Raw genomic sequence first — 19,565 nt, 5'->3', positions numbered from 1 at the left:
AACAGTGTTTCCAGCCCTTGATTTTTGTCACAGTTCTTACGATGATTGGTGTTTTTCTTAAAGCCTCAGCTCCTGTAGTGAGGTGAGTATAGGAGAATATCAGGTAGGTTTCTCCATTGGAAAAAGTAAGTTTCTGCTCTTGTGGTTGTGAGGAAAAAAGCTTGCAAATATGAGAACTAAAGGATCAGAAGTCAAATTGAGAGTGACAGCAGTAGAATTCATGTGGCTATGATGTAGCCATGGTGGCATGTAGAATGGACGTTCACTTGGAATGGTCCCTTGCAAGTCTTCTTCCTTCAGCAAGAGTCAATATAGAAGGCTTCTTAAATCCATCAGCATTGTATCTTCCAAGAGTGATCATCCTCTTGCTTTGCGCCCTTTGACCTCATGGGTCAAAGCATGGGTTTTTGGAGGGACCTTGTCAAAAACTTTATTAAAGTCCAAGTGTACTAAATCCATTAGATCACCCTTGTCCAAATATTTGTTGATCCCCTTGAAGAATTATAATAGATTAGTGAGGTACGATTTCCCTTTACAAATGCCTTGTTGACTTTTTCCCCAACATGTCGTGTTCATCTATGTGTCTGATCATTCTGTTCTTTACTATAGCTTCAGCCAATTTGCCTGGTACCAGCGCTGAAAGTAATATTAAATTCTTACCAGTACAGGGGCTGGCCTCGGGCAGAAGGGGCAGGGCTGCGGGGGGTCAGCCTCCCCCAGACAGCCCATCCACGCTGCTCGGGGCTCCGGCGTCGATTTAAAAGGGCCCGGGGCTCCTGCCGCCGCCACAGCCTGGAGCCCCGGGCCCTTTTAAATCGCTGGCCCAGGGCAGCTGCCCCTTCTGCCCCCCTCCCGTCGGCGGCCCAGGGGGCGTGTGCAAAAGGAGCAATGACAGTAAAGTGCTGCTGCCCCCTTCCCCCCCACTCCGTCGGCGGTCCGGTAGGGGTCGGGGAAAGGGGCAGTGACGTTAAAGGGCTGGCTGCGTACGGGTCAGTACTGGCTTCTTACCCACTTTCACCCCTGCCTGGTGCTGAAGTTAGGCTTATGGGCCTGTGCGACTGTCTGTACCCTCGTGCACATCCTCCCATTGGCACAGAGCATCTGCTGTAGCACTGCTAGCGTAGACTAGCTTTTAGGTGCTTAAGGGCCAGATTTTTAAACATATGTCGGTGTCAAAGGTTGCAGTTAGATGCACGCATCTTTACACGGCTAAATATCTCAACACATCTGCCCCTGAGTGCCTTTTGAAAACGTTTGTGTCTGTAGCGTGTCTCTCAGATATAATGGGTTGGCGCCTCAGCTACTGTAAATTGTCATAGCTCCACTGAAGTCAATGGGATTTTTGAGAATTTATACTAGCCGAGGATCTGCCCTGTCATCAGTGTTTTCCTTTTCCTTCTTCACTGTGAGCTTGGAGCACACACTGAGAGCTTTGAGCATGCTATTCATGGGAGGCTTTCCTCAAGAAAGGCTGTTATTATTGCACATCAATGTACAATATAGCCGTGTGAGCAAGCCTACTTCTGGCCTTTTTTCAAATATGTACCTCACGTCGCACCACTCTTAGTACAGTCTGCTGTGTGACTTTACATCAGAGTTGATCTGTATGTTACAATAGAATTGTACTTCACACTAATGACTGGGAGACCTGTTGAATGTTACTGAATTTTGTGAATTAGTAAGTAATTGAATAATCACAATGTGTAAAAAAAAAAAAAAAAATCACCCACACCTTAAACATAAGGCACCACAAAAAGAAATGTGTTGATTTATTTTCATAATTGTAATTTAGTCCAACTATTTTATAGTTTACTGGTAAATGTCCAATACGTAGTGTATTGCGTAACAGTACTATCAGAGTCCAGTCTCCTATTTTTGCTGAGAAGTGGGGAAAGACACTGTGTGTGTGAGAGAGAATTAAAGTGTGCAGATTATTGAGTTTTCACCGTAGCTCGTGTTCTAATTATTAAGCCTGTAGAGAAGAGAGCACTGCTGAACACTGTGTGACCAAAAATGATTTCAAACAAAGTCAGTCACAATTAACAGCAGAATTCTGTTTTTCCCAGTTTTTTTCCTCTTAGTAACCTCTGAATCTTACAGTTTATCAAAGAGGAAAAGAAACTCTTAAGAAGCAATTGCTGTTTGTTTTGGTCAAGCATTATGCAGTTGCTCTGTCAAAAAGTCATTCTCATAATCATCCTGTAAATCTCTTCAGCAATTTCATTTGCAACTCTGATTCTTATTTTTACATAGTTGGCCAGAATGTCGGCCATCTGACAGTGGTGTAAACTGGGGAGGTGTTGTATAGCGTTTGTGTTCCCGGCACTAAAGTTGGTGCTGGAATTGTTTTCTAACCTGTTGGAATATTTGTTCTTCTTAAACGGAAAGGTCTACAAATGTTCATAAAATTTTTGAAAGATTTGTCTCTCAAATATCAAACTTGAAAAGAAAGGATTTTGTTCCATTAAATCCCAGTTGGTAGGAAAAGCAGCTTGAGAGCTGGGTAAGTGAATTAACGTGGGTTAAATTTACAATAGGAAGGAGTATGTGGGAGATGCCTATTCAGACTCTGTTAAGGAAATAATAGGATTAGTTCTTGTAGTGTCAATGCAGAAAATTTAAAATGCAGACTTCATGCTGACATGAAAACATTGTATATTATTAGCTGGATCTTTGCGTGAAATCAAGGAGAATGACCATAAAGATGACTTTGCTTTGAGACAGTCTGTTTGAATATTTTAAGGTGATACTTTTCAGCGCACACACAAAAGATGAATTAAGTATGTTAAATAGCCCACTGATGATTCCCACCAGATGCTATTATTTGCAGTCAACATGATTTTGATTGGTGCAACATAACTGGTAAAATGTCTCATAACCTAAAAGAATGATACATCAGTGTCAAACGTTTTTGTTTTGTTGTTCTTAAAGCCAAATTTCATTGCTGTCCTCAGATGTTAGTACATGTAATGGAAATATTGGGCCAAAACCTACGTTATATCCATTGTAATATTATATTTTGTTCAATGAAATTACACATTCGTTGTTCATATGTGTGTGCTGTAAATGTACAGACATTTTTGTCCATCCTTCCGGATAAAAATGTCTTCAACTCTTCCTATACAATGTGCATTAGTCCAGCTACCAGATACAGAAAGCATTATTTTCAGTTTCATGTTTGTTTTATCATTTCATAATCATTCATATGTACCTTTATTTTTAGCTTAAGTGAAAGACATGAAGCATTAAGACTGAATTGAGGTTATTTTGAGATCATCCGATGTCCTGCTAGAAGTTGCTGTGAGATATCATCGCCCTGAACAACTTCACGCAGAATGGTAATGAAAAAAGATATAGGGCTTTTTGTTGTTCTTTCATTTCTGTGTCTTCATACTCCAGTTCCTCCTCCATTAGAGAACTGGTCCTTATTACTATATAGGTTGTGGTTTCGTGAACACAGTATTCTCCTGTCCCATAACTCATCATTCTGTGACTTCCCCAGTAGCAATCGCTGTTGGAACAGGAGGCAAGGTAATGCAGCATTTTACCAGACAAAACAACTCGGTTAAGATTACTGGATGAAGTGTGTGTTTAAAACAGAGTTTACTGAATTTGTCATGTAAATAACCGACAGATTTAGGCCTGTATTCAGGAAAACACTTAAGCACAAAAGTGTGCCTAGACACAAACTTTAGGGCATGCTTATGTGCTTGTCTGAATTGGGACCTCAGTAATGAAGTAAATAAGGCTATTATTGCTCTTCGGATTGGTTTGTAACACGCACACAAAAATATCATCTTTGCTGCTTTGGGTGTTTGGTAACTTTAGTATTTGTATGTGAACTTTTAAAAAGAAATAATATCACTTTGGGGTGAGAGTCTCATACAGCTAATGCTGCTGTCTGTCTTGAATTGCAACTAAACTAAGCATTCTTTTTAAATAGATCAGTGAGCATAAGTCTTACATTATTTCATACCATTTGAAATGCTGTCCTCCGAAACGAAATGTTCTTACCATCCTGGAAGACAGTAATATATAGCAGTGAATAGATCGTAATTCAGAGTGAATAAAAATTCCTGTAAAAATAGGAACTCTCTCATGATGATTATGCTAAGTTTTATAAAAATATATATTTTACAAGGAGTTTATTGTACATATCAGAGTACTGCATACTACGGATTACAGCACCATACACTTTCCCCACTCTGGAATTCCACGTGCCTGAAACACTACACTCTAGTCTTCCCTCTGTGTTTATTTCACTTCCATTATGGCTAATGGGAGTTAAGCACTTGGAACAGGAGGTGATTATCATCCATATATATGTATTTAATCCAGTTTATGGTTTTGAAGTGTAGTGGTCTTTATATGTACTAAATTCTTTGTGCCTTTACTGATGCTGACCATGTTTCCAGAATAAGGCCAGGAGTCTACACTCGAAAGTATACCATGCAACTCAATAGGTTGGGGGTGGAGATCTAGTACCAACAGAGTTACATTGGTATAACACTTAGCATGGACACAGTTATATTATGTAAAGGTGCCTTACACAAGTATAGTTATTCCCAGTTTCATATGGCAATAGCTACACTGGGCTATGTCTACACATAACATGCTACAGCAGCACAGCTGCTTACTCCTGGGGGAATTCTGTGCCAAAAAATTTAAAATTCTGCGTACAATATTATAAAATTCTGCAAAATTCTGCATATTTAATTTGTCCAAATAATGCAATGTAATCACATTGGTTTCAATTATTTTGGTAAATTATTTAAACTATAATACAGTGGCTGGAGAATGGGTTTGGGATTTGAGGAAATCCCCAAACCCCCTCTGTCTAATAGTAACATAGCTAGTATTGATCCTTTACTTCTAGTTATTAGTCAACAAATATGCAGCCATACGCTCAGTGTTACATCATACACAACCGAAGAGCAAGTGAGGGCTGGGGACTAAAACTCACAATTTATATTGGCTACTGACCATCTCCAGAAAGGTCAGTAGCAAACAGTTCATGGAGCATATTTTGATAGGAAATTTTTTCAGTCCAAAAATTTAGACCAGTTCTAATCACTAAAGCACCATAAGCATTTATAAAGCCACACTGTCCTTTACAATAAGGCTCCTTTACACCATTCTGGCAATGTAAAGAAGCCTTACAATTTTTACAGCTGTTTTATACGCCTGGGGGAATTCACTAAGAACAATGGGAACAATTCACTAAGCAGGCAGGCTGCTACATTCTGCTCTGCCTGAGGAGACAGAGCCTGCCCTGCACCTCACTCCTCAAAAACACCCCAAAGCCCTGCCCCACCACGTTGAACATGCCGCAATAGCGAGTGAGAGGGACAGTGTGTCTCTCACACACGCACAACTGCCCAGCCCCCCTCTAACTTTCCGGTGATGATTTAAGTCTCTACTGGCCGCTCTGGATGCCCAAACCGACCTGTCTGGACTGCCGGGGAGGGGTGCATGACCGCTCTTGTGGCTTCCCTTTGCTTCCCTGTCAGAAGTCATTTTTCTGCGGGGAAGCAAAAAAAATCTGTGGGGGCCGTGAATTCTGCACAAGCCCAGTGACGCAGAATTCCCCCAGGAGTAACAGCTGCAGCACTGTACACATTCATTAAAGCAACAGGAGGAGTTCTCCCATTGCCATAGGTAATCCATCTGCCCAAGAGTTGGTAGCTAGGTCGACGGAAGAATTCTACTACTACTTCACTCAGGAGGATGGATTTTTTACACCCAAGTAACGTAGCTGGGTCAACTTAACTTTTAAGTGTAAACCTGGCCTGGTATAAAGCATCTTTATTCCAGTATAACTGTCCGCACTAGGGGTTGTACTGCCTTAACTATACAGGTGTAGTTAAAGTGATACAACTTACTAGTGTTGACAAGGCCTTGTATGAGGGGAGATTTTCAAATGTACAGAGGGCAGTTAGCCACTCTGTTCCCATGCAAAGTCAATGGGAGCTGGCCTCCCAACTCTCCTTTGTGCTTTTGAAGATCTCTCCCATGATCCATATAGCAAAAGTACAATTCACTGTTAGCTACAAGTCTCAGAACCCTTTGTAGCCACCTGCTTCAAAATTTATAATTAAGCCTATGTTTGGAAGCCTGTCCCAGCGCATCCCTGACCTTTGCCACAGATAATTTCATATGCAGGTGCCAGTGTGGCCGGTATACCTGGACATATGTTATAAATCCAGTTGGATATGTATCAATATTTATTTTAATCAAAAGCATCTGCCAACATCCTAGAGTCACTGACGACGCCCTGTGACTATCACTGTGGATTTTATCTTTTTTGCTGAACAAAAGCTGTTCTCTCCATGAAAGCCTTAATTAAAAGACATCCCCGAACAGATTGGACCTTTGAGGGCCCGGGTTCCATATTGGAAAGCACTACATCCTGACGACAAAGAGTCATCATGAGTTGTGACAAGAACTCAGGGACACTGCTGCGGACCGTATGATTTTGCTGATGCCTGGTTAAGCAACCACAAATTATACATAGTTGGAACCAACAGCTGATTTCAAAATGCTGTTTTCAATCATCCGAAAACCCCAGGAGCTCCCTCTGTAGTGATGGTGTTTTATTTAGCGGTCAAGTCCAGCAGCATTACAAAATAACTCCTTACGCTGCCTTCAGTTAGGACAAAGTCCTGGCCCCAGTGGAAAAACTGCAGTGGAAATGACTTCACTTGGGCTCTTTATCCTTCTGTGGGGGTCAGTAGTCTTCACCTTTTCAGAGTCCTGTGAGCAGGGGCACCACATGCTAGTGGATCGCAAAGCAGGACCAGGGCTCTACTACGGGAGTTGTCACAGTCAAATCCCAAAGGAAAGTCTCGAAATCTACACCGATTGATACCAACCGAGGACCTGGCCGTTAGTGGCTCTAACACTTGAGCCCTTCGCTGAAATATCTAACTGTCATGTCTGCAGCAAACGGACACGTGTACAATGGTCATTTTAGTTCCTTTCTGTAGAAATTCATTTTAAAAATGAATCTAAATGTAATGCCAAAACCCAGAGAGTATCTGTTCAAAGCCAGGAGTCCACTAGTTCCGTTTTGGAGAGGACATATTTTAAACCGCTTCAGTAAAGTCCTGTAGTAAATGTCTGTGTCCTGAAGCAGTGACATAAGGGTCCATTTTGTTGTTTCTGTTTTTCTGTAGGTTTGAAGCATTGTGTTGATCTTTATTTTATAAGTTTAATTTTTTACTTACTGATGGTGCATTGATTCGTTAATGTTGGTCAAGTATCATTATTATTTATTTAATTCTTTTCTTTTCTTTTTTTTAGGTCTGAAAGGTTTTTATTTGGTGATGGCATGTTCAAGAACTTGGATCAATACATTGTATTTAATGTTAGGAGATGTTTTTAAGTTTTCATATTTATAAAAGTGACTTTCAATCTAGAGAATCCCAATGTGCTTTCAAACTATATATACATACTCACAGCACTGTGCACAGATGCACAACAAATGCAGCCACCTCTGGGGTGGGAGGGCATCCATGAGCTACCATGTTGACCGATCAGGGAGCTTTTGGTCAAGGACCCAGGGGCAAATTTGAGTCTTACCAGTTGTGCCATGCGACGTAACAGCCATGCAGAGCAGACGGGACCTTTTTTTTCTTTTTTTTAACATACCATCCCAAAAACACACAGTAAATGGCCTGGTTCATAGTTTATCTATCTCAGAAACAGGAAGAGCCGAGTCACCTGTGCCCTGTACCAGTTTAGTATGAGCTGCAGGTTTAGCAAAAGTTCCGGTATGATCTGTGTGAAAGTAAAGAAAAAAGAAGCTCATGTTCCAATCCGTACAAGCCCAGGCCAGGTTAGGATGTGTAGGGGCTCTGTACTCACTCGCAGCCGTAAAGTCAGCCACTAGAAGCTTTGGGTGGAATTCCAGCCCGGTGGAAGTCAATGGGAGTTTTGCCATTGATTTCAGTGGGGTAGGATATCATGCCTCCGGCCCACAAGCTTTTAAGCATATTGCGCTTTAACCTCACGTTTAAGACCATCCCTATTAAGCAAAGCACGGAGGGTGTGTCTGCACTGCAGTCCTGGGGCGTGATTTCAGTCTGTGTAGACAGACCCATACTAGCTTTAATTTAGGTAGCAGATCAGGGAACCCACAGTAGCATGAGCTTCAGTGTGGGCTTTACAAGCCTGCCTGGCTAATTACTCTGGTAGCTAGCAGAAGACCACGCCACGCTTTAATTCTCCTAGCTGCACTTGAATATCGCTCAGGTGTGTCCACGCATGCTGCAATCACACTTGGTAATTGCAGTGCAGACATACTCTTAATGACATGCTTAACAGCTTTGCTGGGACAGGGCCAGAATCGGTGTGATAGTTGTCACATGCAGAGTAATTTCTGGTGTAATGCTGAATACCTACCTCATCGCAAGTGGAAATTATGTGAGCGAGGTGGGAAAATGAACTTCATGAAGGTTCATTTTAGGGTTCCTGCCCTGTGATCAAGTGTCATGTGCCATGAACAGCATCATTCTGACTGCACGGGATAGATAGACCTGTGTAATAAAGAGGAGGAGAAAACCCAGAAAACTAACCCTGTGTGCATTTATTGTGGGGAGCGATTCTCCCTCTGTTGGTAGCCTCTCTCCCTCCCCGTAGAACTTTTTTTTTTTAAGCAACTTTCCTTTTAAAAAGCCTATTAAAGTCTACTTTGATATTTGTGAGTTTTGTTCAGCTGTATATAAGAAATGTATACGGTCTGCTGCCACATAGCCCAGCCGAGGTGCAAACTACTATGAGATTCTGAAGGGACAGATTTTCATTGCTGAGCCTTACAAAAAGGACAGCTCAATTAAAAGCAGAAGTTGCACCCTGGTAGGTTTGGGGTGGGTATCTAAGTTCAGAAATCTCAGCAGAAGCTTCATCGGCCTAAAGATAGAAATGACCTCGTATCCCTTTCTGCCAGTGTATCTATTTGAGGTCTTTGTGTCATCCGGTTTCACAGGTCTCCAGTGATTGGGCTTTTACAACTTCCCTCAGGAGACTAGTCTGTCATCTAGCTCCCTGTTCAGAGTTTTACGTGATGTTCAGACACAATTTTCAGTTCCATGATTCATCCCATTTCTTCTTGTATCAATATAAATAATGCCTCTTCTTCGTTAGTGTTTATGGCTTTCAGAGACATGTAGGCTGTTACGGCGTTCATGCCCTCAGCGTGGATTCAGCCAAGCTATACGTCATTAAGCTCCAATCCTGCAAACACTTGTGTGTGTTACTTTCTATGCATGTGTAGCCCATTGAGCTGTTGAGTGGGACCATGCATGCGCCTAGTCACTCACGTGCATAAGTGTTTGCAGTATCCGCTAGTGAGTCCAGCAATAGCCAGGATCAAGGAAAGAGAAAAATGATTGAGTTTCCTGTGCAGCAGCAGAATGTTTAAATTGTCAGTCCTGAGCCTTTTCAAATGCACAATGGCTTTTCTAGTCCGACTGAGTTTGTAAAACCATTTTTTGTTAATAAACCTACATTTTGGGCCTTGAAGTATTTGTCTGTGATCCTTTGACGTGCTTTTGATGGATGTTAAGTTCTGACAACGAGCTCAGAGCTGCACATACTACGGGCTCAGTCTGGTAAGGAGCTACGCGCTCTGACCACAGTTCAGCTTGACCACATGCTCAGTTTTAAGCATCTGAGTTCTACTCAGAGATTTAAATTGAGCACATACTTAGCTGAATTGGAGCAAGTGTGCTCAATACCTTGTAGAACTCCTGTCTGTTAAGGGATACTTATGATCTCTATCGCTGTAATATCTGAGCACATCACAAGCATTAATGAACTTATCCTCACATTGCCCTGTACGGTAAAGAAGTATTATTATCCCCATTTTAGAGATGGGGAATTGCGGCATAGAGAAACTAAGTGACTTGTCCAAGAGCACACAAGAAGTCTGGCAGATCCAAGACAAGAATTCAGGTCTCCTAAGTCCCAGTTCAGTGCCTTAAGCACAAGGCAATCCTCCTTTCCTACAGGCAACAAACACGCAATTCCCATATTGAGAATATTGCAATATTTTTTTAAAGGGTGGCAGACAGTACAATAATTAAGGTTGAGTACAGTAGATAGTGTATCTATTAAACTGTTTACATTATCAAAAGATTTGATGTGGTCCTTACCAGGAGGACTTACTATGTTGCCGTAAATCAGCACATCAATACCTGTTATTTTAGAAGGGCTGGTGAATTTCAGGCATTTTTGACCAGCGTGGAAGACTCAATCCTAATATGTTCTTTAGTGTAGTATATTGTTCATCTTCATTTTCAGAACAGTGTTCCTTAAATAAAATGCTTCTGCACTTGATCAAAGGGAATAAATGTAATCAGCAAATCAGCCGCTCAGGACAATTCCCTGCATATGGTACGTGTCCTCTCCCATGAAGGAGAGGCACTTTAAGAAACATCCTCATCCATTTTAGCATGTGATTGGCCAGGTCTTTCTGTGTCATTTTGCTCATCTAGAGGTATCATCTTGAAAGAACTGAGGCATTTTGAAGTGAATTACAGGACTGTGACGATTGCAAGACTGACGGAATGGAAATGACCTTGGAAATGGTATTTCTTGAAGATTGCTGTAGATACTGCGTAGGACACGATGTATGTACTCCCAGTAAATAACCTGCCTGCCTGACATTCTTAAAACAAAAATTCCCATAAATGGGCTGGGCTAGTTTATTTTAAATATTTGGCTTATTTTTTTACACTTGTCCTTATTTTTAAGTAAAGTTTTTTGGCCCTTTGGGTATTACATGCTTTTATAATCTTTCCATAATTACATTTACAAATCTGCTTTTGAGCTGCTGATATATTAAATCTTGCAAACTGAATCCCTTTATGTGTTAACCTACATTTGTATGTTGTCTTCATTGCTTTTGGCTGTAATTATCCAAGCTCTCATATCAGGATTAATCCAAGAGCCGCTGAATTATGCTTGTCATTTTTTTCTTTCTCTGTAGCAAACTTTCTCTTCTTTATAAACAGGCTTGGCAGAATTTAATTCCAGTGTTTTATAATTTCAGTGGATAATATTGATGACTTTTTGAACTTTTTTCTATTTTTATCCATTTTAAAAGTTCAGTTATGCAAAATTATGAGTTGTAAGCATTTTTAATGTAAATATTGCGCAAGTGCGGGAAATTCTGGGGATTCTGGCAGACAGTGAGGTGGTCACACACTAATTTATTTAATGCCAGTAGACATTGAGACTCGAAAAGTTAAAGCTTTATACCAAAAAACAATTTGTATATTTTGACAAGTAAATGTCCTTAAATCAAACTCTAAACCTTCTCACTCAGCATTTTTATAACTTTGCCTGTGGGACATTTTGATGATCGTCGATGGAAATATTGTTTTCATTGGTTTGCGTGTCTATGGTGAAATCAATGTTTATGGACATTTGCAGATAAAAAAAACAAATCCTTCCCAGCTTCTGTGGAGAGCCGTGTTCGTTTCTGAAACGACTTCCCATGAAGCAATTTTACCTGTTACCCCGCAGAAGTGATGCTCAGCTGGAAGCGCAGAGGTTCATTAGAATTCAGGATGGTGTCAGAGTGGGAGAGCTGGATGGAGACAGACTCAAGTGTCACGGGGTGGCTGGCCCCTTGAATCATAGTGGTCCCTTCTGGCCTTGGACACTATAAATGTGAGAGGAGTCAGGGCCCAGTCTCCCTCTGCTGGGCTTCTTGAAGAGGAATAAGCCAATTTTAGCGCCCCTGCAAGCAATTATCAGTCAACCAGCCACCTGGGCAGTTCATTGACTAATAAGCACCTGGGCCTGAGGAAAGCTCCGTTGGAGGAAGTATTCTTAGAGAGAGGCGCTGCCCGGATTCCAGCAGGAGGATGACGACCGAATCTCTCCAAGCTGACAGGAGTGAGTAAAAAGGGGCCAGCTAGAGAGCAGTGACTGAGGGCTACAGTTAGCGTGAAGCACAACACAGCTCCAAGGGGAGAGTGGTGCATGTCTTATGTCAGGAGCGTGAGTTTGTTTTGAATGATAACTCAGCTCCCAGAGGAGGGCTGGAGAGTCCTGAGCTTTGGGAGAGGATGCTTGTCAGCATTAGCCCCCCAGGGTCAGAAGAGGGGACAGGGCATAGTCAAAGCATAGACAGGTCCCAGCCATACCTGCTTTGCTCGGAGAAAAACAGGCATGGCCAATGTCCATAGCAGGGAAGAGGGAATGGCAAAAAAGCCCCTATCGCTCTGTGCTACCGGTGAAGCACCTGTACACTGAGTTGGTCCTCCCCGGGCTGGATAAGCCACCTTAGTAGTACAAAGTAACTGCCCCAGAGATTTCAGCCTAATGTCTAGAAACTGAAGCCTTTCCCAGAGCAGTACCAGTCTGCTCCCACAAGTGCAAATCCTCCTCACCAGGGTTAGATTAATCCAGGCCATTTGTACAATGATTGAAGTTTCCAACTTTTTAACAGCCCCAAATCAATGCTGTGATGTATGCTCTGTCAGGGGGAAGGTATGGTATGTCCTTCAGAAACGTTTCCTATTGGGATTTTTTTTTCTGGGAGAGACTTTCTGTAGGTATTGATTTGCAGCCTATTAAATCTGAATGATTACGTGTGGAGCTGCACAGAGCTGTGTTTAGCAATGCCGGCACGTCTGCTGTCGTCTTTGGAAGAGAATCACAGAGATGAACTTGAGTGCTTTGTAAAACTGAAGTTGATTTCAGAGGATGTTTCATTCTTCAACTGTAGTATCTCTAGAAAGGTTTGCTATGCAGCGGGGAATGACCATGGGATTCTAGTACTTCCTCTTCCCATATACTAATTGGGTGATCTATTCCGTCTAAACATAGACTTAAAGCTAGGCTTTTCAAAGGAGCATGATGGAATTGGGGGTCCAGCTTCCCTGGATGCCCAAATCCGTGTGTCAATAGTATCTTTTAAAAATCCGCTATCCCAAATATTATCAAACTATGATGTAAAACAAAATAAATCTAGTGGAGGAAAGTATTAAAACAGAGTGACTCTCTCCAAAATAGCCCACGACTGCATCATCACACTCTTAGCTCCCATTGAAGCCAGTGGGGGCTCAGTACCTTTGAAAATAGAAACGCTTTTAGTTAGAGCCCTAAACTCCCAGATCCCTGTTTAACTTTAGGTGCCCACCTTTAAAAAATGTCCCCTGTGCTCCTCTGGAAGCAGCAACACAGCTGCATGGCATATCTTGTACATCAACCCCAGAAAGGGTAACGCCCTGTAAAGATGTGCGCTTGTAGCAGGGAAAAGAAATAGAAAATGTTGCCTATGTACAGCCTGAGGTGCATTGACAGAGTCCTTTGCATTTAATTTCCTAAGTGTTTTCAAGAAACCAGAACCCCATTGCCTGCCACGTGGCTGATTCATGCTTATCAAGAGTTCCTAAACTGAGTGCTTGTAATAGTAAAAGGCAGTGGTTGGCCAAACAGTTAGGGCACCTGTGAGTTATTGAAGCATCGTTCAGTGCAAGTGGCTCACAACAGTTCAAATCATAGGATGGCTGGCATCCTGGGGTGGAAGTGAAGCCCTCCAGAGCTAAAACCATGAGCCTACAGCTTTAGCTGAAGCGTCATGCCTTGTAGTTAGGGCTGTAACAGACTTGTGTCCTCCACGGACGAGGCATTGTTGGGGCTGTGAGAAACATACATTGGCCAGTACATTGCATTAGTGTCTAAAAGCCCCATCCAATCTCAGAGCCCCATTGTGCTAGGTGCTGTACAGATAGAGGCAGTCCTGGGCCTGAAGAGCTTACAGTATAATAGCTAGGACTCACAAAGGGTGAGGACAAAGGAAGAGAAGACATTTTATGTCCTAAAATGGTTCAATCCAGTTTACTTGAATTTCCCTCATCTTTTCACCCCTTCCAAATCCCCATTGGGCAGAGATCAAGCTTGGGATGTCTCATGCGAACAGGAGAAATTTTCAGGCAGGCATGAGCTTCAGAAAATGGTGTATTTATGAAAAAAGCTTTGCACGATTAATTTTGATGCTTGCTGCCTGTGAATTCTACCCAGGACCTGTTAAACCAGATTGCCCTGTCTGGAACCTGCGTGACGAACCGAATAAGGCTAGTTTAAAATTTAAAATTTACTCAGTGCCTAGTGGGGGTGGGTTCTTTGGTACTTTACCGTTGGAGACTGGGTCGGGTCCATGCACAGCTGCAGAACCGTGAGGGAATACTACAGCCATACATCTCATCTTTCTTCTGCTTCCAGACAGCCACGGTGAGACATAACGAAGCTGAGAAAGGGAGGCAAGATAGAAGGGAAGGAATGAGAATTACTTAAAGGTTATTGCACGTTTTGTTTAAGACCTTGCCTTGATTTATGGCATCATCAAGCCAGTGGGGAATCATAGCTGCAGTTTACAGCTGAGTGCAGACCACTGCAGTCCAGATCACAGAGTACGAACAGGGCTTTGTTCTCTTCGAGTGTCTTCACTCAGGGAGAAGCAGGGTGGGGGAGAATACCAGTGAAGGAAGCAGAATGACCTTACGCTATAATTTATTAACTTCGACATCTTCCTATAGGCAGATGAAGAGCTCATTTACAGCACTACATTTCTCAAAGCTGCCTGGGGGCAGTTATTTAAGCTGGTTTTTAACCATGTAGCAATTTTCACCCTAAATCGTATCTCCGTTGCCTCTCTGGGTTTGAAGACTCTTGCTGCTTTTAAGGCAATACCCCTTTTGGCAATACTTGGGGTCCTGTGTAACCTGTAACAGGCTGGCCTAATTGCTGCAGCCAGACCCTCAAAGTGCCCAGTCCTGTGTGGGGTTCTCATTTCTGTGGCAGTGTGCAATAGATTTGAACATGTTTTCTACTGTATAAAATATTAAAACAAATCCCAGGGTAGTAGGTTGTAGGGGTGTCAGATTGTGCTGGTGAGTTCAATAATGGTTTCTGTTGAAATAAACTTTCTGAGTGGAGACACAACGGCAGGGAGACAAATCCCAGCTCAGAAGAACAGCCATGTTCTAGTAAGGGCCTACTTTCAACTTCCAGATCAAGCTGTTAATAGAGCGCACAGTATTGAGAGAGCTCAGAGACCACCTTTACAGTACTGAACAGCACCCAAATATAAGCAATGCAGGAAGCTGGGCTACTCTATGAATTTTTTCCCAGTGAAATGCCGCGGCACTTGTCTGTCCTTGCTGGCCGCATGGAGGGGATTGTGCAAGGGCATTGGAGGGCGAGCGTCCCTCGAGTAGCCCTTGCCCACATCCGCACTGCAGAGCAGTTGCGTCAGCACAGGGGTGGCCAATCTGAGCCTGAGAAGGAGCCAGAATTTACCAAAGTACATTGCCAAAGAGCCACCGTAATATGTCAGCAGCCCCCCGTTAGCTCCCCCACCCCGCTCCCAGCGCTTCCCGCCCACCAGCAGCCCCACCTATCAGCGCCTCCTCCTCCCTCCCCGCACCTCCTGATCAGCTGTTTTGTGGCGTGCAGGAGGCTCTGGCGGGGAGGGGGAGGAGCAAGGCCGTGGCAGGCTCAGGGGAGGGGGCGGGAAGGGGTGGAGCGGGGTCAGGGCCTGGGGCAGAGCCAGAGATTGAGCCGTGAGCACCTCCCGGCCCATTGGAAAGTTGGCGCTTGCAGCTCCAGCCCTGGAGTCGGCGCCTAGACAAGGAGCCGCATGTTAACGTCTGAAGAGCCGCATGGGGCTCCGGAGCCACAGGTTGGCCACCCCGGCAGTAGCAGCTCACTTGAGTTTTAGCCTGTCCTTCCTGTTGTGCCAGCCATCTTGAGTCAGAAGCACCACCACTTCTGCTTGTACCTTCTCTCCCCATCCCCTCGTGACGTCCCTCGTGATCTTCCCTGCCTGGCAGGGGAAGAGTCAACTCCATGTGGCTCCTTTCACCTTCCCTCCTTGAGTGTGTGTGATCTGCTGCCTGAAGGCAGGGGACGCGGGGGGAAATTTTCCTCTCCTCCCTTCTAGCAGGAATCAGCTGCTGACTCGCAGAATTCATAGCCTCCCCGTGCTTTTATTTTCCCCTGTAGTCTCGGGTCAAATTATGCAGCATTTCACTGAGATCCTAAAGAGGCTGAAGAATGAGCTCAGCTTATTCCATGGAAATTCATAGTTTTTACAGCCGGAAGGGATCCTTAGACCATCCAGTTTAGCCTCCTGTATAAGACAGGCGGGAGAATTTCACCCGTGTTTTGAGCCCAGTAACTTGTGTAGGACTAAAGCATAATTAGTGTTGAGTTAAAGCACATCTCACAGGAAGGCAGCCAGGCTTGACTTGAAGACGTCAAGAGATCGAGAGTCCCTGAAGACTCTCCTCCCTTGGTAGCTTGTTTCCCACAGCTAATCACCTTTGCCGTTTAAATCAAACAAAAGTGCCATACTTCTCATTTGAATTTTGCCTGGAAATCAGTGGCATAGACCAGGGGTGGGGAGCCTATGGGCCGCATCCAGCCCGCTGCTTCATTTCATCCAGCCCACGGGAGGTCTCCGTGCTGCGGGCCGGAAGCCCTGAGCCTCGGCGCCCCCGCCCATGGGGCTGGAGCCATGAGTGCCAGCTTGCCCCACTGCGACTGCAGCTCCGGCTCCTGCAAGTGACTGACATGTCCCTGTGGCCCCTAGGAACAGGGACAATCAGAGAATCTCTGCATGCTGCCCCCAGAGCCAGCTTCACAGCTCCTATTGGCCGGAAACCACAGCCAATGGAAGCTGTGGGTGCGGCGCCCGTGGGCGTGGGCAGCATGCATCGTGCAGAGCCCCCTGGCCCCTCCCCCTACAGGCCAGACTTAGCGTCCGCTTCCGGGAGCAGCGCGGAGCCACGGCATGTTAAATCATAACCCAAGAACTAGGGGTCACCAAATGAAATCAATAGGCAGCAGGTTTAAAACAAACAAAAGGAAGTATTTCTTCACACAATGCACAGTCAACCTCCTTGCCAGAGGATGTTGTTAAGGCCAAGACCATAACGGGGTTCAAAAAAGCACTAGATAAATTCATGGAGGATAGGCCCATTAATGGCTATTAGCCAGGATGGGCAGGGATGGTGTCCCTAGCCTCTGTTTGCCAGAAGCTGGGAATGCGTGACAGGGGATGGATCACTTGATGATTACATGTTCTGTTCATTCCCTCTGCGGCACCTGGCACTGGCCACTGTCAGAAGACAGGATACTGGGTTAGGTGGATCCTTGGTCTGACCCAGTAGGGCCATTCTTATGTTCTTATCCAGGAGCGGCAACAGGTGACAAAAACATCTTTTCACCGGCCCTTGACATCACCAACAGAACTGCCAGGACCATCTCTATGGTTGTGGTGATAAAACAAGCATCGTGACTTCACCTCTCGGGATTCCCGAAGGAGGTGCAGACCACAGTGGAGGATCTCCCTTTTGAGGGTGTGAAGCTCTTCACTGAGAAGACCAATGCCTCTCTCCACTCCTTAAAGGATTCCAGAGCCACGTCTGGTCAATGGGAATCTACACACTGGGGCAGAAGAGACGTTTTAGCCCTCAATACCAACAGAGGTAATATTCTTCCCAATTCCCATCACAATGGAACTATGAGCCCCAGAGGAAAAAGGGAAAGTTCTCAATGTGAAAGCCTTTGGGCTCCCAGTCCTTGACTCAGCCACCTGCTCCTAAGAACCACTTTTGATGGGCAAGTCGAGGAACTGCAAGACCACTCCCCACTTCTGTTCATGACCTCCTAGAGATCGTCAGACATGGCTATACCATCCACTTCATCTCTCTACCCCCTTCACAACACCCTTCCCCGTCCCTCTTCAGGGACTCTTCTCACAAGAGTCCACTATGGCAGGAGATAGATCGCCTCCTGCAGTGAGGAGCCATAGAACCAGTACCCACGAGGCAAAGGGTTCGACTCTCGCTACTTCCTAATACCCAAAAGGAAGGGAGGTTGGAGACCCATCCTGGACCTCAGAGCTTTCAACAAGGTCATCAAAGCTCAAAAGTTCAAGATGGTCACCTTATCGATGATCCTTCCATCATTGGAACAGGGATTTTCAGACCTCGACCTTCAAGATGCCTACTTTCATATATTTCAATACTATCGGCTCACAGATATTTCCTCAGGTTCACCCTGGGGATGACCACTACCGATACAGAGCTCTCCCCTTTGGACTTTGATCAGTCCTGAGAGTCTTGTCCAAAGTTCTCTCAGTGGTGGCTGTCCATCTACAATCACAAGGGATCATGATCTACCCTTACCTGGACGATTGTCTCCTCACAACCCGGTCACTTCAGGAGGCTCGTCAAACCGCTGAGAACACAATACGCTTGTTACAGATCAATTCCCAGAAGTCGACCCTCACACCAGTGCAACGCCTAGAATTCATAGGGGCTGATCTAGATGCACTACAGGCCAAAGCCTTCCTACCTCAAGACACGTTTCAATCCCTGGTATCGCTTATAAACACGGCTCAATGCAGCCCTCAAGTTCCAACCAGAACCTGCCTCCAGCTCCTGGGGCATATGGCTGCCGGCACGACAGTGATTCCACACGCCAGACTTCACATGCGATGCCTATGCTGTGGTTCAGCTCGGTTTACAGATCGAACAGGGACAGTCTGGACAAACCTCTGTCACTGCCCACTGGGATCAGGAGCTCCCTGGAGTGGTGGAAGAACCCAGCCAATGCAGGAAAAGGGATCCCCTTTTTTCAGGCTCCACCTTCGTCACTCCTTACCACAAATGTATCCCACATAGCATGGGGCACGCATTTAAGCGGCCTCATAGTGCAACACAAATGGTCACCCGCAAAGATATCTTTGCACAGGGGCATGCGCAGGAATTTAAATTTGACCCTCCCTTTTGGAGGGGCACATTCTGTGCCCTGGCAGGAGCTCACTCTTCCCTCCCCCTACCCCGGCCCTGGCAGGAACTTGTTCTACTATTTCCCCACCCCTGGCCCTGGGAGGAGCTCGTTCTTTCCCCCACCGTGGCAGGACCTCGCTCTCCCTCCCACTCTGGCAGGAGCTTGCTCTCCCATGGCCCCGGGACCAGAGAAGTTCTGTGCCCCCACTGATTATTGTGGGGTGGGGGGGAATGCATGCTTCTGTCCCTGGATATCAATCTCTCGAGTTGAGAGAGTTCAGGAATGCTTGCGCCCACTTCCTCCCGCTGTTAACGGGATCACCTATAAAGATCCTACTGGACAACATAGCCAGCATGTATTATATCAACCATCAAGGAGGAGCCAGATCACGCTCTCTTTGCACGGAGGCAATGAAACTGTGGAGCTGGTGCATCTCTCACAACATCAGCTTGCTCGCAGCTTACTTCCCGGCAAAAGGCAATAGTGGACAAGCTCAGTTCCCACATTTCCACATGACCCCGGATGGGAGATGCACCCGTCAGTACTTCACAACTTGTTCACACGATGGGGAACACTGTCCACAGATCCGTTCATGCCTTACCAGAACAAGAAGAGTCCATGATACTGTTCCGGGGCGGGGATCGGACAGCATTGTCTGGGTGGTGCCTTCCTCCTCTCGGACCTTCTTTATGCCTTCCTTCCATTTCCTCTTCTGCGTAAGGTTCTGCTGAAGATAAAGAGGGATGGAG

General features: G+C 44.9%; 1 protein-coding gene across 4 annotated transcripts in view; it reads left to right on the top strand.

Moving 5' to 3' along the window:
- XKR6 (XK related 6) overlaps window positions 1-19,565 on the top strand; it is a gene marked incomplete at its 5' end in the record, with an annotated part of 335,369 nt that overhangs the window by 130,986 nt on the left and 184,818 nt on the right. For 3 of the 4 annotated variants that reach the window (XR_014710952.1, XR_014710953.1, XR_014710954.1), the window contains 2 exons: window positions 3,224-3,338; window positions 7,303-9,522. The exons of the other annotated variant lie outside the window; for it this stretch is intronic. Of the gene's footprint in view, window positions 1-3,223; window positions 3,339-7,302; window positions 9,523-19,565 lie in introns of those variants that run through there. 4 annotated transcript variants of the gene reach the window in all.

The sequence above is a fragment of the Lepidochelys olivacea genome (genome assembly GCF_965140295.1).
Source record: "Lepidochelys olivacea isolate rLepOli2 genome assembly, chromosome: 3".
NCBI classification, from domain to species: domain Eukaryota; kingdom Metazoa; phylum Chordata; order Testudines; family Cheloniidae; genus Lepidochelys; species Lepidochelys olivacea.
The sequence above is the reverse complement of the archived record's forward strand: the minus strand, read 5'-3'. Positions and strand labels throughout refer to the sequence as shown.